Source organism: Myotis brandtii, unplaced genomic scaffold, assembly GCF_000412655.1.
Source record: "Myotis brandtii unplaced genomic scaffold, ASM41265v1 scaffold397, whole genome shotgun sequence".
Lineage (NCBI taxonomy): Eukaryota > Metazoa > Chordata > Mammalia > Chiroptera > Vespertilionidae > Myotis > Myotis brandtii.
Window position 1 is genome coordinate 4868953 of NW_005365229.1, and position 14096 is coordinate 4883048.

The 14096-nt window shown below is 40.7% G+C and overlaps 1 long non-coding RNA gene across 1 annotated transcript in view; it reads right to left on the reverse strand.

Annotated features, from left to right (window-relative positions):
• The window catches only part of LOC102259611, a 30385-nt gene extending 16316 nt beyond the window's left edge, over positions 1-14069 (reverse strand). The window contains exon 1 of the long non-coding RNA XR_001363430.1: positions 13898-14069. This is a non-coding gene — a long non-coding RNA (uncharacterized LOC102259611). The remainder of the gene's footprint in view (positions 1-13897) is intronic.
• Between the last annotated feature and the right edge of the window lie 27 nt (positions 14070-14096).

The following is a 14096-nucleotide window of genomic DNA, read 5'->3' on the forward strand; positions in this document are numbered from 1 at the left end:
AACTGTAATAATCTGAACAATAAAGATTTAATAAAAAAAAAACAGCCATGTATATAAAGGAATTGAAAAAGCCACACACAAACCCAAGCAAACATATTCTCAGAAAGACCAGAAAAGACCTTACTTAACCCAGCGGTTCTCAACCTGTGGGTCGCGACCCCTTTGGAGGTCGAATGACCTTTTCACAGGGGTCACCTAAGACCAGTGGAAAACACATATATAATTACATATTGTTTTTGTGATTAATCACTATGCTTTAATTATGTTCAATTTGTAACAATGAAATTGGGGGTCACCACAACATCAGGAACTGTATTAAAGGGTCACTGCATTAGGAAGGTTGAGAACCACTGCCTTAACCTTTCACCGGGAGCTAATTTGTAGGCTCAGAGCAAGTCGAGCAAATCAGTGAAGGATTTCCCGGGCACAGCATCAGGCTGCAAGGACATGGAGAAGTAACTGTTTTTTTCAAATACCTAATTTTCAACAACAAAAAGCATACCAAGAAACCAGAAAACATGTCCCATTCAAAAGAACAATATGACATGGCAAAAACCATATCTGAGGAAGCACAAACATTGACAAATACTTTATTAAAGACTTTAAAACAGCTGTCTTAAACATGCTCAGAGAGCTAAAGGAAAACATGGACAAAGAATGAAAGCAAGCCTGACCAGTGTGACTCAGTGTTGAGCACTGACCCATGAACAGGAACTCACGGTTCGATTCCTGGTCAGGGCACATGCCTGGGTTTTGACCTCGATCCCCAGTAGGGGGAGTACAGGAAGCAACCCATTGATGATTCTCTCTCATCATTGATGTTTGTATCTCTCTTTCCCTCTCTCTTCCTCTTTGAAATCAATAAAAATGTTTTGTTTTGCCCTAACTGGTTTAGCTCAATGGATAGAGCGTCGGCCTGTGGACTGAAAGGTCCCAGGTTCGATTCCGGTCAAAGGCATGTACCTTGGTTGTGGGCACATCCCCAGTAGGAGGTGTGCAGGAAGCAGCTGATGATGCATCTCTCTCATCGATGTTTCTAACTATCCCTCTCTCTTCCTCTCTGTAAAAAAATCAATAATATATATATATATTTTTAAAAAATGTTTTGTTTTTCTTAAAGAATGAAAGCAAGCCCAGCCATTTCTAGGGTCGCCAGGAGTCAGAGCCAACTCAATAGAACATAATACACACTATAAAGGTATAGCTAAAGGTAAAGATAAATACACTGACAAATGTAAATAATATTATTATAATTTTGATCTGTAACTCCACTTCTATATCCTACAGGATTTAATAGGCAAATGCATAAAAATAATTATAAATCCACATTAGTGGGCACACTATGTGTAAGTATGTAATTTGTGACATAAACAATCTAAAGTGGGGTAGGGACAGAGCTATATAGAAGTAAGAGTTTTTGTGAGCTATTGAAGTTGAGTTGATATCAATACAATTTAGGTTAAACTTTGGGATGTTATCTGTAATCTCCTTGGTAACCACAAAGAAAATATAGAGGATACACAAAAGAAAGTGAGAAAGGAATCAGAATGTCACCACTGAAAATCAACTAGACACAAAAGAAGGTAGTAATGGATGAGTTAAGAAACAAAAAAGCTATAAGACATCCAGAAAACAAATGACAAAATATAAAAGTAAGTTATTATTGATAATTATGTTAAATGTAAGTAGATTAATTTCCCCAATCAAAAGGCACAGGTTGGCAGATTCTAAAGTCACAGATAGGTTGAAAGTGAAATGACAGAAAAAGATATTCCACACAAATAGTAACTAAAAAAGAGCTGGAGTGGTTATATACTAGTATCAGACAGAATAGCTTTAAGTAAAATACTGTTACAAGAGACAAAGACATGAAAAAAATTATGATAAAAGGGTCACTTTATCAAGAAGATATAACAATATTATAAATATATATGCAGCAAATATCAGAGCTTCAAAATATATGAAACCAACATTGAGAGAACTGAAAGGAAAAACATACAGCTCTATAATAATGATAGATTTCAATAGCCTGCTTTTAATAATGGGCAGAACAACCAGAAAGAAGCTTAATAAGGAAACAATGTACTGGAAAAACACGATAGATCAATTGGACCTAACCGGCATATACAGCACACTCCACCCAATGACAGTAGAATACACATTTTCTCAAGTGCATATGGAACATTCTCCAGGATATACTATATATTACACCAGAGAAGTCTTTAATAAATATAAAAAGATTGAAATACAGCCATGTACTGTATAACAATGTTTTGATCAGCAATAGTGATCTCATAAAATTATAATGGAACTGAAAAAATTCCTATTTCCTAGTGACATCAAAAGCTTGTAGCACAACATTTTTCACCTGTTTGTGGTAATGCTGGTGTAAACAAAACCATTGAACTGACAGTTGTATAAAAGTATAGCTTAAGTTGGAAATTGGGCTTTTCTGGTTTGGGGCTACAGGGTCCTTTCCTGGCTACTCTGTAGCAAGTTGAGAGTTCTGAGCATCACCTTCTGCTTGAACTCTTTGGGGACGGAATCTAGTAGGAACTTCAGGCTGTGACTAGACTTCCAATGGACTCACCAAAGAAGGTTAACTCAACCCTGGACTTTTCTCAAACGCCCGGTGAAGAAGATTCAGCTGGCACTCAGCTGTCTCAGAACTAACTACTAACAAAGAACCTTAGTAACTTGACTCTCAACCCTAGTACCAAATTCCCTTCCCTTCCACCAAACGTTCACCCCAACAGCAAGACAGCAGGACTGGGGCTGAATCAAGGCATGTGCCACACAAGGAGACGTGGAGTGAGGAGTGGCAAGTGTTCAGAAAGAAAGGTTGCAAAGGTTGCAAGAAAGGATTGGAAGGCTGACTGAAGTTATGACATGCCATACCAAGTTAATGATTCAATCAGGAAGCCCAAGATTTAAATGTAGCTGTAGTTATTGCCTATTACATGGAGATCCTTCTGATGATACTATTATCATTGAGAATTATGACATGGAGTCAATTTAGATATAAACCTTACTCTTGCACTTATTTGAGTTGTAACACATTTTTGATGTGCTATTTCAATTTTTAGTAGCAAATGTGTGTATAGGGCTTCTTGTTAAAATTTGAGGCATATTACGCCCTAGCCGGTTTGGCTCAGTGGATAGAGCGTCAGCCTGCGGACTCAAGGGTCCCAGGTTCGATTCCGGTCAAGGGCATGTACCTTGGTTGCTGGCACATCCCCAGTAGGGGGCGTGCAGGAGGCAGCTGTTCGATGTTTCTCACTCATCGATGTTTCTAACTCTCTATCCCTCTCCCTTCCTCTCTGTAAAAAATCAATAAAATATATTTAAAAAAAAAATAAAATAAAATTTGAGGCATATTAGACCTTCTAAAAAATAAAAGTATAGCATATCCAATTATGTACAGTACGTAATACTTGATGAGTGACTACGTTACTGGTTTATGTATCTAATACATAAACTGTACTTTTAATCATTATTTTTAGAGTGCACTCTTTCTACTCATAAAAAAAAAAAATTCTGTAAACCAGCATGCCATGTTAGCCAGCAATGGCCTCAGACATCACAGGCTTACCATATCTCTTTCTTGCATTGTTTTCTCTTGTGCTTGATTTAATCTCATATTGTTTTTGTACAGTAACATCCTGTACAGGTTTGTAGCCTAAGAGGCTATTTCACTAGATAGCCTAGGTGTGCAATAGGCTACACCATCTAGGTTTGGGTAAGTCCAGTCTATGAGGTTCACACAATGTTGAAATTGCCTAGTGATGCATTTCTCATAAAATAACCCCATTGTTAAGTGGCACATGACTGCAACAGAAAGTGTCTCTTTTTTTTTTAATTTCAAGAAAAACTATTTTATTTTAATCCAAAAGTGCCTCTTCTGATAACAATGGAATAAAACTAGTACAAATGGTACTGAGAAAACTAGATATCCAGAAGCAAAAGAATAAAGTTAGACCCTTGCCACATTCTATAACAAAAATTAACTCAAAATCAACAAAGACCTTAACATAAGAGCTAAACTATAAAACTCTTAGAAGCAAATATAGGGTAAAAGCTGCACAACATTGGATTTGTAAATGATTTCTGGGATATGAAATAAAAATAACCAACAAAGAAAATATAAATTTGACTTCAGCATTTAAAAATTTTGTGCATCAAAGGATACTATCAAGAAAGTGAAAAGGCAGCCCACACAGTGAGAGAAAATATTTGAAAATCATTTATCTTATTGAGTCTGGTATTCAGAATATATAAAGAACTCCTACAACTCAACAACAACAAAAAAACCCAAACAACACAATTTAAAAATGGGATTTGAAAACAAAGAAAAATACCCTTTCTTTAAATCATGCTACAAAAAATGTTCTAAATGAATGAACAACTAAACACAACTGGCAAATACCCTAAACATGTTTTAAAAATATATTTTTATTGATCTGAGAGAGGGAGAGGGAGAGATAGAATCATCAATGATGAGAGAGAATCGATTGGCTGCCTCCTGCATGCCCCACACCGGGGATCGAGCCCGCAACCCGTGTATGTGCCCTACTTGGAACTGAACCATGACCTCCTGATCCATAGGTCAACGCTCAACCACCAAGCTCGCCGGCCGGGCACCCCTAAACATTTTGACTGTTCAGTTACCCTCTGCCCTGTTCTGTGTGCCTAAGAGACAGCTTGAGACTATAAGCACAAACAGGACCCTTAGCCAAACCGAAGTGACAGCTCTGGTGAAAGAGCTTTCTTTGATCTATGAGCACTGTAATTAGCCTGCTGACAACTTCTCACCTAGTATATTCAGTTAAAGGGCATGTTTATCCTGATTGTCATTTTTTTTAAGGGTAAACTTGACACTTTATTTTTTAATCCTCACCAGAGGATATTTTTTCCACGGATTTTTAGAGAGAGTGGGAGAGGGAAAGACAGAGAGAAATATCAATGTGAGAGAAACACATCAATTGGTTGCCTCCTGCATGAGCCCTGACCAGGGCCTAGGCTGGGGAGGAGCCTGCAACCAAGGTACGTGCCCTTGACCAGAATCGAACCCAGGACCCGTCAGTCCACAGTCCGACGCTCTATCCATTGAACCAAACTGGCTAGGGCCTGAGTGTCGTTTAATGGAGCAAATGAATAGAGTAGGAGTTTCAGGTGAGGAGTGTTGCATCCGGGATTGCTTCCTATAATCCAGGAACCAGCAAGGGATAGCCAAAGCCATCACTGATGGTGGCACTTATTTACTCCTAAATCACACCTCTTTGAGGGGCTCCTTTGTTTCCCTTGTCATCTACTCTTTCCCCGTCTTCTGTATGACTTATAGGGACCCTGATTTGCCCAACTGGTGTCAAAAACTAACACTACCACCTGCTGGACAGTCTTATAGAGGGCACCTAACTATACCCCCCAATGGCAGATGACTCTATTCTATGACCACAGCTCCAGACATCTCTGGGAGAATCTTGCAGAAGACATCAGTAGTAAAAATTCATTTCAGCACTCCACAATACTGGGATACTGGCAGACACTACATTTCTTCTCAGCGGGTCCAATTCCCCAGATGTTGGGGAGAAGGGTGACAGAGGAGATTCTTGATCTCTACCTATCGGTATCAGAAGGTATGGGGAGTTGAGAACACTGGGATCTCTTCAAATTCAGATAAATTGCATTGATAGGCCGAGTAATCTGTCAGAGATAACCAACTCCTCAGCAGGACAGTGCTCATATGAACTCTTCGACTTTTAAATATACATCACTCACTACCAGGTCCCTTTCAAGAAGCAAGGCTGGAGGCAGAGAAGCCTCCTGAGTCCCCCAACTCTGTTCTCTGAGCAAGTGGTCACAGTCCATGAAGGGGTAACAATTCCACTGGCCCATGTGAGCAAGGAGGCAGATATAAGGATGTTCACTGCAGTGTTGTTTATAATAACGTGCGCGCACACACATACACACTCACCCCCTAGGTCAGTGATGGTGAACCTTTTGAGCTCGGCGTGTCAGCATTTTGAAAAACCCTAACTTAACTCTGGTGCTGTGTCACATATAGAAATTTTTTGATATTTGCAACCATAGTAAAACAAAGATTTATATTTTTGATATTTATTTTATATATTTAAATGCCATTTAACAAAGAAAAATCAACCAAAAAAATGAGTTCGCGTGTCACCTCTGACACGCGTGTTATAGGTTCGCCATCACTGCCCTAAGTACTACCTATACAGGCTAAGGGTGGAGCCGAGGCCTGGAACTACCCTGGGCCCATACCCAGCCAGCCCAGGCACACAGCCACTCATCACAATCAGAGTGGTGCACAGCAGGAGGCTCTGCTAGATGACTGCGTGCAGGAGGTCGCTGGGTAACTGTTCCCTGCTGCTACCTTCCCTCCCATCACTACATATCATCACCCCAAGGTATGTATGAAACAATAAACTGTGGATAATGCTAGCCTCTGTACAAAGCAAGTTCTACTCTCCTACAAGACATAGCTAGGAAAATAAAAGCATTGAAAAATGAGCAATCGTTTCTATTACATAAAGTCAAAGCTAAATGTATTTGGGGTAAGGCAAAAACAGTTCAATGTGATGAATATAAATGGAAATAATGATGAGAATCCTGTGAGCAGGTTGCATAGAGTAAAGAGAACCAGATTTCACTTTGGAGGATGAGGGAGCACTGTTAGAGGATCTGAATGCGGAGAGGGAGCCCAATTATTGGCAGATGGAGGTGAATACTAAATGCCTCAAGAAGATTTAGAAAGGCTAAACAGACCAATTACTATATATAAAATGAAAGAAGTAGTTAAAGATCTATTCTAAAAAGATATCAAACTGGGCCCTAGCCGGTTTGGCTCAGTGGATAGAGCGTTGGCCTGTGGACTGAAGGGTCCTGGGTTCGATTCTGGTCAAGGGCACATGCCCAGGTTGTGGGCTCGATCCCCAGTAGGGGGTGTGCAGGAGGCAGCCGATCAATGATTCTCTCTCATCATTGATGTTTCTATCTCTCTCTCCCTCTCTGAAATCAATAAACATATATTTTAATTAAAAAAAAGATATCAAACTGGCATGGTTTTAATGAGAAAGTTCTATGAAACTTTCAGGAAGAAATTATTCTCACATTATATAAACTGATAGAGTACAGAAATTATAAAAAATCATATAAATAATTCTACAAAGTTACTATAACACTGAAATCAACCGCTAATAAATAGCACAAAATAAAAAGCTATTGGCCAAACTCAGTGAACATAGGCACAAAACATATTTTAAAAATAACATGTGCAACTTGAACCAGCAGTGTATTTAAAGATCAATATATAGGCCCATGCCTGTGTGACTCAGTTGGCTGAGTGTTGTTCCATGCACCAAAAGGTTGTCAGTCGGATTCCCAGTCAGGGCACATGCTATTTCCAGTCTCATTTTTAATTTTTAGCATTTGCAACAGACTTTTTGATAGTGACACTGCCAGAAGAAAATGGGAGTCATAGGTTTAAAATATTCAAGGGGGGAGAAAATGAGATCCAAGGATTTTCTATCCAGCAAAACTAACGATCTTCAAGTATATATGGCACCAACTGTTACTGCCATGCAAGAACTCAAGGAATAATGTTCTCACGAGTGCTAAATAAAGAATGTACTAGAAAATGATCTAGAGTGACTAGAAAACATCAACATAAGGAAATTTGGTCAGTTAAATATAGTTACTTATAGAACTAAAACTAAATTAGGTTTAAAAGAAAGAGATAATATTATGTAATGGCTGCATGATCTGTCAATGTAGACACATTACACTATAAAAAAAGTGAGAGGAGGTTGGAAATAACATATGTAAAATTTTTTTAATGTTTTCAATAGCCATAACCAGTTGTGACAGAATTTTATGTATAGATTGTTGTATGTGTAATATGGGATAAAATAAATGGTCAATTCTGGAATATTGTCTTTTCTTTCTATCTTCCCCTGTGTCCTTGAAAATCAATACTCTTAATATGGAATCCTGTGTCATATAGAAGTCAATATATAAAAACCCTGACCTTAAATAGAAACAGTATGAACTCACAGGTATTTTATCTTAAAGATAGATAGATAGATAGATAGATAGATAGATATGTATCTATATCTACACACACACTAGCTCTGATGACTGAAAAGGCTTGAAAGTAATGGTCAATCCAGTACCAATGAGCATTTCTAGCACCAAGACTATGGTTTTGAATGACCATTTCCCATTAAAAGGTTGGAGAAATACCTGATTCCAAGTTTGGGGTCAGGAAATGTGTAAGATGAGTCCAAAACATCATGACATACCAGAGGAGGAGTACAGAACATGCAACTCCAAAATAAGCAGCTTTGGCATGTTGATGATTTGTGTTAAAGGCAGATGAAAACAGCAAGTACAAGAAAAACATTCTGGGCCTAGCCGGTTTGGTTCGGTGGATAGAGCTGGGCCTGCGGACTAAAGAGTCCCCAGGTTCGATTCTGGTCAGAGGCACATGCCTGGGTTTCGGTCTTGATCTCCAGTAAGGGCCGTGCAGGAGGCAACTGATCAGTGATTCTCTCTCATCATTGATGTTTCTATCTCTCTCTCCCTCCCCCTTTCTCTGTGAAATCAATATTTTTTTTTAAAAAAGAAAAACATTGTTCTTTTTTTTTAAAGCGATGAAATTCTCATATGAGCGATGTCCTCCCAGTATCAGAAGGAAAGTAGCATTCTCATCAAGAAGAAGTTGAGACTGAGAGCATGCTATATAAACAGACCTTGTCAAAAGTAATTCTTCTTTCACAGCCTTTCCCTACAGTTTAGTCACTTTCCACAATTGTCTCTCTCTGTTTAACCTAATATAACAGCAAGTAAATTTCGTAATTTCTTTGGGTCTTCATTCCTTATGAAGGTTCCTGTGTCACATAAAATTTGCATTAAATAAATGTGTATGCTTTTCTCTTGTTGATCTGACCCAGATAAAAAGAACCCTAAGAGGGTACAGGTAAAAGTGTGTCTCCCCTACACCAGATATCAGGGAAGCAATCAATTACTAGGACTGTGTCAAAGGGACTCAGGAGCCAAGTTAAAGAGGCTCCCACTGGCCAAAGATGGGATAATTTGAGCTTCAATAAGGATAGTAACTTCAATGAATTGAAAACCATCAATGAATTTAAATCCATATATTGATAACGATGCACTCCCCCCCCCCCCCCCCCCCCCGCGAAGAGAAAGTTTATTAGAAAGTTACAGGAGTAGTAGAAGTGAGTCAACTGGGCTGTGTAGGCTCAGGAAACAAGTTACATACACAAAAGAAGGGCTCTTGGAGCTTAGGAGAGAGAAAGGCAAAGGTAACGACCCTGGGGGAAAAAGAAGGGGAAAGGAAAGGTGCAGGTGTGCTCCTGAGAGGGGGAGCATGCTGATTATGATGTTTTTGTTTGTTTGTTAAATATGTTTTTATTGATTTCAGAGAAGGGAGAGGGAGAGAGATAGAAACATCGATGAGAGAGAAGCACTGATCGGCTGCCTCCTGCACGCCCCCTACTGGGGATCGAGTCCACAACCTGGGCATGTGCCCTTAACAGGAATTGAACCATGACCTCCTGGTTCATAGGTCATGGCAACTGAGCCACGCCAGCTGGACCCAATCATGATGTTTTAAAAAGAAAGCTAACTGGTCACCTTCTGGGGATGACAGAGAACCAATTCATTACTTTGAAAACTGGAGAAAGGAAAGAAAGATTTATCCTGCATTTCCTATATGACCTATACAACAAAATCATTCCAGCTAATATTTGAAAACAAAATTATAATGAGAATATCATTGTTACGCCATCTCCAATGAAGTAACAGATCTAGACACCAAAAAACAGCTATTGGAATTTTGACAGGGGTTACACTCAATCTGTAGGTCACTTAGGAGAGTACTGCCATCTTAGTATTAAGTGGAAGATGACACACTATGAGTGACACTATCAACTTTATTAGGGAAAATGCTTCTCTACAGTCGAGGCCAGTACATCTGCATGGAATCTCCCCTTAAACCCATCTACCAATAGAACTGACACAAAAGGTGGCAGTGGTAGACAGAACAGCAGCATAACCCAATGTGACTTCTGTCCACTTTGACATGTAAAACAGTTATCTCCCCTCCTGATTTCAACAATTTTGGCAGTGTAGGGAACAGTATTATACAACGGTAAATAAAAGTTTATATGACCAGAGCAGTGGGAAGACAATTTTTTCCTTGTTCAATCTGCCCACTACCCAACAGTTGCCAAAATAAATGAGAGGGAGCTAGGCAGGTTTTGGTTTTGTGATTTATAACCAAACCACAGAACTGGGACAAGGGCCTTTCACTTCTTTCACATAACTGTTTAAAACATTAACTCAGTGGAAGATGCGAAAAGTTTCCAAAAATATTCCAGGAGGGTGAGGAAGTGGTAATCATAGCATATTCAACCTTTGCCTGTTTCCCCTGTACCCAAAAATGATCTACTCCTATGGGCTTGGAAAACAGAGCCTCTACTTAGAATACATTGTGTCTTATTTTTTCCACAAACTTCTGCATTCATTTTCTCTTCCTGTTAAACCTTGGAAGGTTTATCAAACAAGGACAATCCTGACCTTTTAATATAGTAAATGTTCCTTCATGTTCCTGGCTTATGTGTTTTGGCAGTGCAGTTCTGCCACAAGTGCTGGCAGGGAACATGCAGTATTCCCATTGAAATAACATGGACCTAATAACATTGTTTCTGGACATTGTCCTTCAGCTTAGTTCTCGTGGAAGAATGTGAACCTCAGAGCTTCTGTAGGAGATAAATCACAAGAAGGTCCAGGTCAAGGGGGCTCTCATGGTTCACCTTGGCCCAAAGAGAAAGCTGTCCCTTTGTTCCCTGAAGGGAGGAATCACGTCTAACTCTAATTTGTAATTGCCCCCCACCCAGTGTTTGGCATCTCTTTTATACTCAGCCTACAGGCTTTGTTCAGTAGGTATTGGGTAAATGTAGTGAGCAATCAGTCTCTAATCTAGAGGCCATCAAAATCATCTGTAAAACTTTCAAAAGACACAGGTCAGAAACTCTGCCCAAGATTTATTCAGCAGGTATAAGGGTGGTATCCAAGCATTTCCAGTTTAAAATATTCCATAAGCAATTCCATTGAGAATCTCAGGTTTAAGGAACACTCCCTTCTCTACACTTCAGCTAACTCATTTCACTTGAAAGAATAATACTGTGTGGCCATATTGGGAGAGAAGGGAAGGTTTTCCTCCCTGGCCTCTAAGAGATTTAAGTCCTAAATTAGACTCAGGCCCCTCATTTTCAATTTGACTGGCAAAAAATAAGTGCCACCTTTACAACAACAGTCCTTCACATTATCCCAGCCATGTCCCTGTGCATTAATCATGCCTTACATTTTTTTTCCTGTATTTTATGAAGTTTTAAAACCTTGCTGGTGGGGAGAATGCCCTTTCCAGGGCTAATTCCTAAAGACAGTAATCAACTTACTTGGCAGCTGCCTCTTATATGCAAAGCAATCAGCTCCTTTAACTCTCACAGACAAAGCCAATATTACCCCTACCTAAATCATCCCAAGGTCAGGTACCAGGCAACTAGAGACCATTCCTACTGCCCAAAGCCTGCCAAAATTATTTAAACTAGCTAGTCCTTAAAGATTTACCCTGCCCTGTCTTGCCTTTCTCATGGAACAAAGGCAAGACAGCTTTCTCCTAAGCTTTCCCTTCACTCCTGCTTCTGCCTTCTGGCCAAAATCTTCCTGTGGTGTGGCACGCCTCTTCTCTCCAGAAATAGAATACATTTTTCTTTCAATGGCTTTGGCCTCGCCCTGGATGGTTGACCTAGCTCTGGCTGGTGTTGCTAGCTGGTTAGAGCATTGGCCTGGGAACCAAAGGATCGCAGGTTCGATTCTCAGTCAAGGGCTCATACCTAGATTGTGGGTTCACTCCCCATCCCCAATCAGGGCGCATGCAGGAGGCAACCAGTCGATGTGTCTCTCTCACATCGATGTCTTTCTCTCACATCGATGTCTCTCTCTCACATTGATGTCTCTCTCTCTTTCTCTCTCACCCACTTCCATTCTCTCTGAAAAGCAATAGAAAAAATATCCTCTAGAGAGGATTAGTAATAGCGTTGTCGTCACCTAGTCACCTCTATAAATTAAAATCTCACCAGTACAAATGAGACACCCTACCCCACACATTCCTCTATGCTGCCTACCACTCTTGTGCTGTCTACTTTACTCATCCATTTGGAAATCATACTACAAACTAACTTAGGTTTCCGAAACCAAGTAACAACTCCTAAATTCCTTCATACAGAAAAAGCTCTTGGAAGTTCTATTAGCATCTGACACTCAGCACTCAGAATCAAAATGTAGTATGGCCCAACAATTGCTCTCCTGGGTATATATACAAGAGAACTAAAAACACAACTCGCCCTGGCCGGTGTTGCTAAGTGATTAGAGTACTGGCCTGTGGACTGAAGGATCATGGGTTTGATTCTGGCCAAGGGCATGTACCTCAGCTGCAGGCTCGATCCCCAGCCCATCAGGGCACCTGCTGGAGGCAACCAGTTGATGTGTCTCTCTCACATCTATGTTTCTCTCTCTGTCTCTCCCCCTCCCACTCTCTCTAAAAATCAATGGAAAAAATATCCTTGGGTGAGGATTAACAATAACAAAACACACACAACTTGTACATGAATGGTCACAGCAGCATTATTTATAAGAGCCAAAAAGCAGAAACAGCCCAAATGTCCATCAACTGGTAATAAACAAAATGTGGTATATCCATACAAGGGAATATTATCCAGCCATTAAGAGAAATGAATTGATTCATGCTACATGAACAGGATGTTAAGTAAAAGCCAGACAGAAAAGGCCACAGACTGTATGAATCCTTTTGTGTAAAATGTACAGAATAGGCAAATCCATAGAAATAGAAAGTACATTAGTCATTACTAGGGGATGAAGTTAAGGGGGACTGGGGAGTGACTGTTAATGGTACAAAGATTTCTATTTGGGGTTATAAAATGTTCTGGAATTAGACAGTGATGACGGTTGCACAACCTTGTAAACGTCCTAAAAACCACTGAATCGTACACTTTAAAAGGGTTAATTTTATATGTGAATTATATATGTTTAATTTATCTTTATTGTTATATATACGTATTTTAAAAACCTCTACGTATTATTCTCTTCCCTCCAGACCTACTCTTCCTGTATTCCATTATTTCAGTGCTTGAGACCACATTCTACTCAGGTGCTTGGGCCAAAACCTAAATTGTAACAAATAACTAGGTCATGACAATTCAAACGTCTTAATATATTTCTCCATTCTCTCCACTCCAAATGCTAATTCAGGCCACCCTCCTTTCTCACCTAGATTATAGCAGCCTCCTAATGGGCCTCCAGTCTTGCCGCTCCAGATCCATTTTTACACTGCGACTAGAACGTCCTTTAAAAACTGCCCCCAGGCTGAAGTTCAAACCCTTAATGGGATTTATAAACTTCAAATGTTGGCCCATGGCAAACCCCTCCAGCCGCACAGGATGACGCTCTAGCTACAGCCCACTGCGGCCCATGGCAAACCCCTCCAGCCAGGCTGGAGACCGTATCACCTCAGCCCCAGCCGCACAGGATGACGCTCTAGCTACAGCCCACTGAGCTCCAGGCCTCCACCTGTTTGCCGCCACCTCCGGAAGGAAGCTCTCCCGCCCCGTCCGGCCCCATTTGGTGGGTCTCCAAATCCCCCTCCCTCCGTTTACTCGTCGGCTCCTCAGCCAGGTGCGCTCTGAGGGCCGCCACTGAATCCGCAAGCATTTCCTGTGTGAACAGTGGTGGACCCAAACTTCAACTCAAAACTGTGGCGTTGTCCTGAACTCACCCCGACTTCTCAACTTTTAATAGGCTTTGCCGGGCGCCACTGCACTAGCAGCTACAGACGCCGTCCAGCCTTGTGGCCACGCGGCCCTAGGACACCACACCGCACGGTGCACCGCCGCGCCGGCCTCGCAACGCCTCACGCCCTCCGGAACCACTCTTCGCTGCGCGCCCCGGCCGCAGAGGAGGACGGGAAGCAAAAC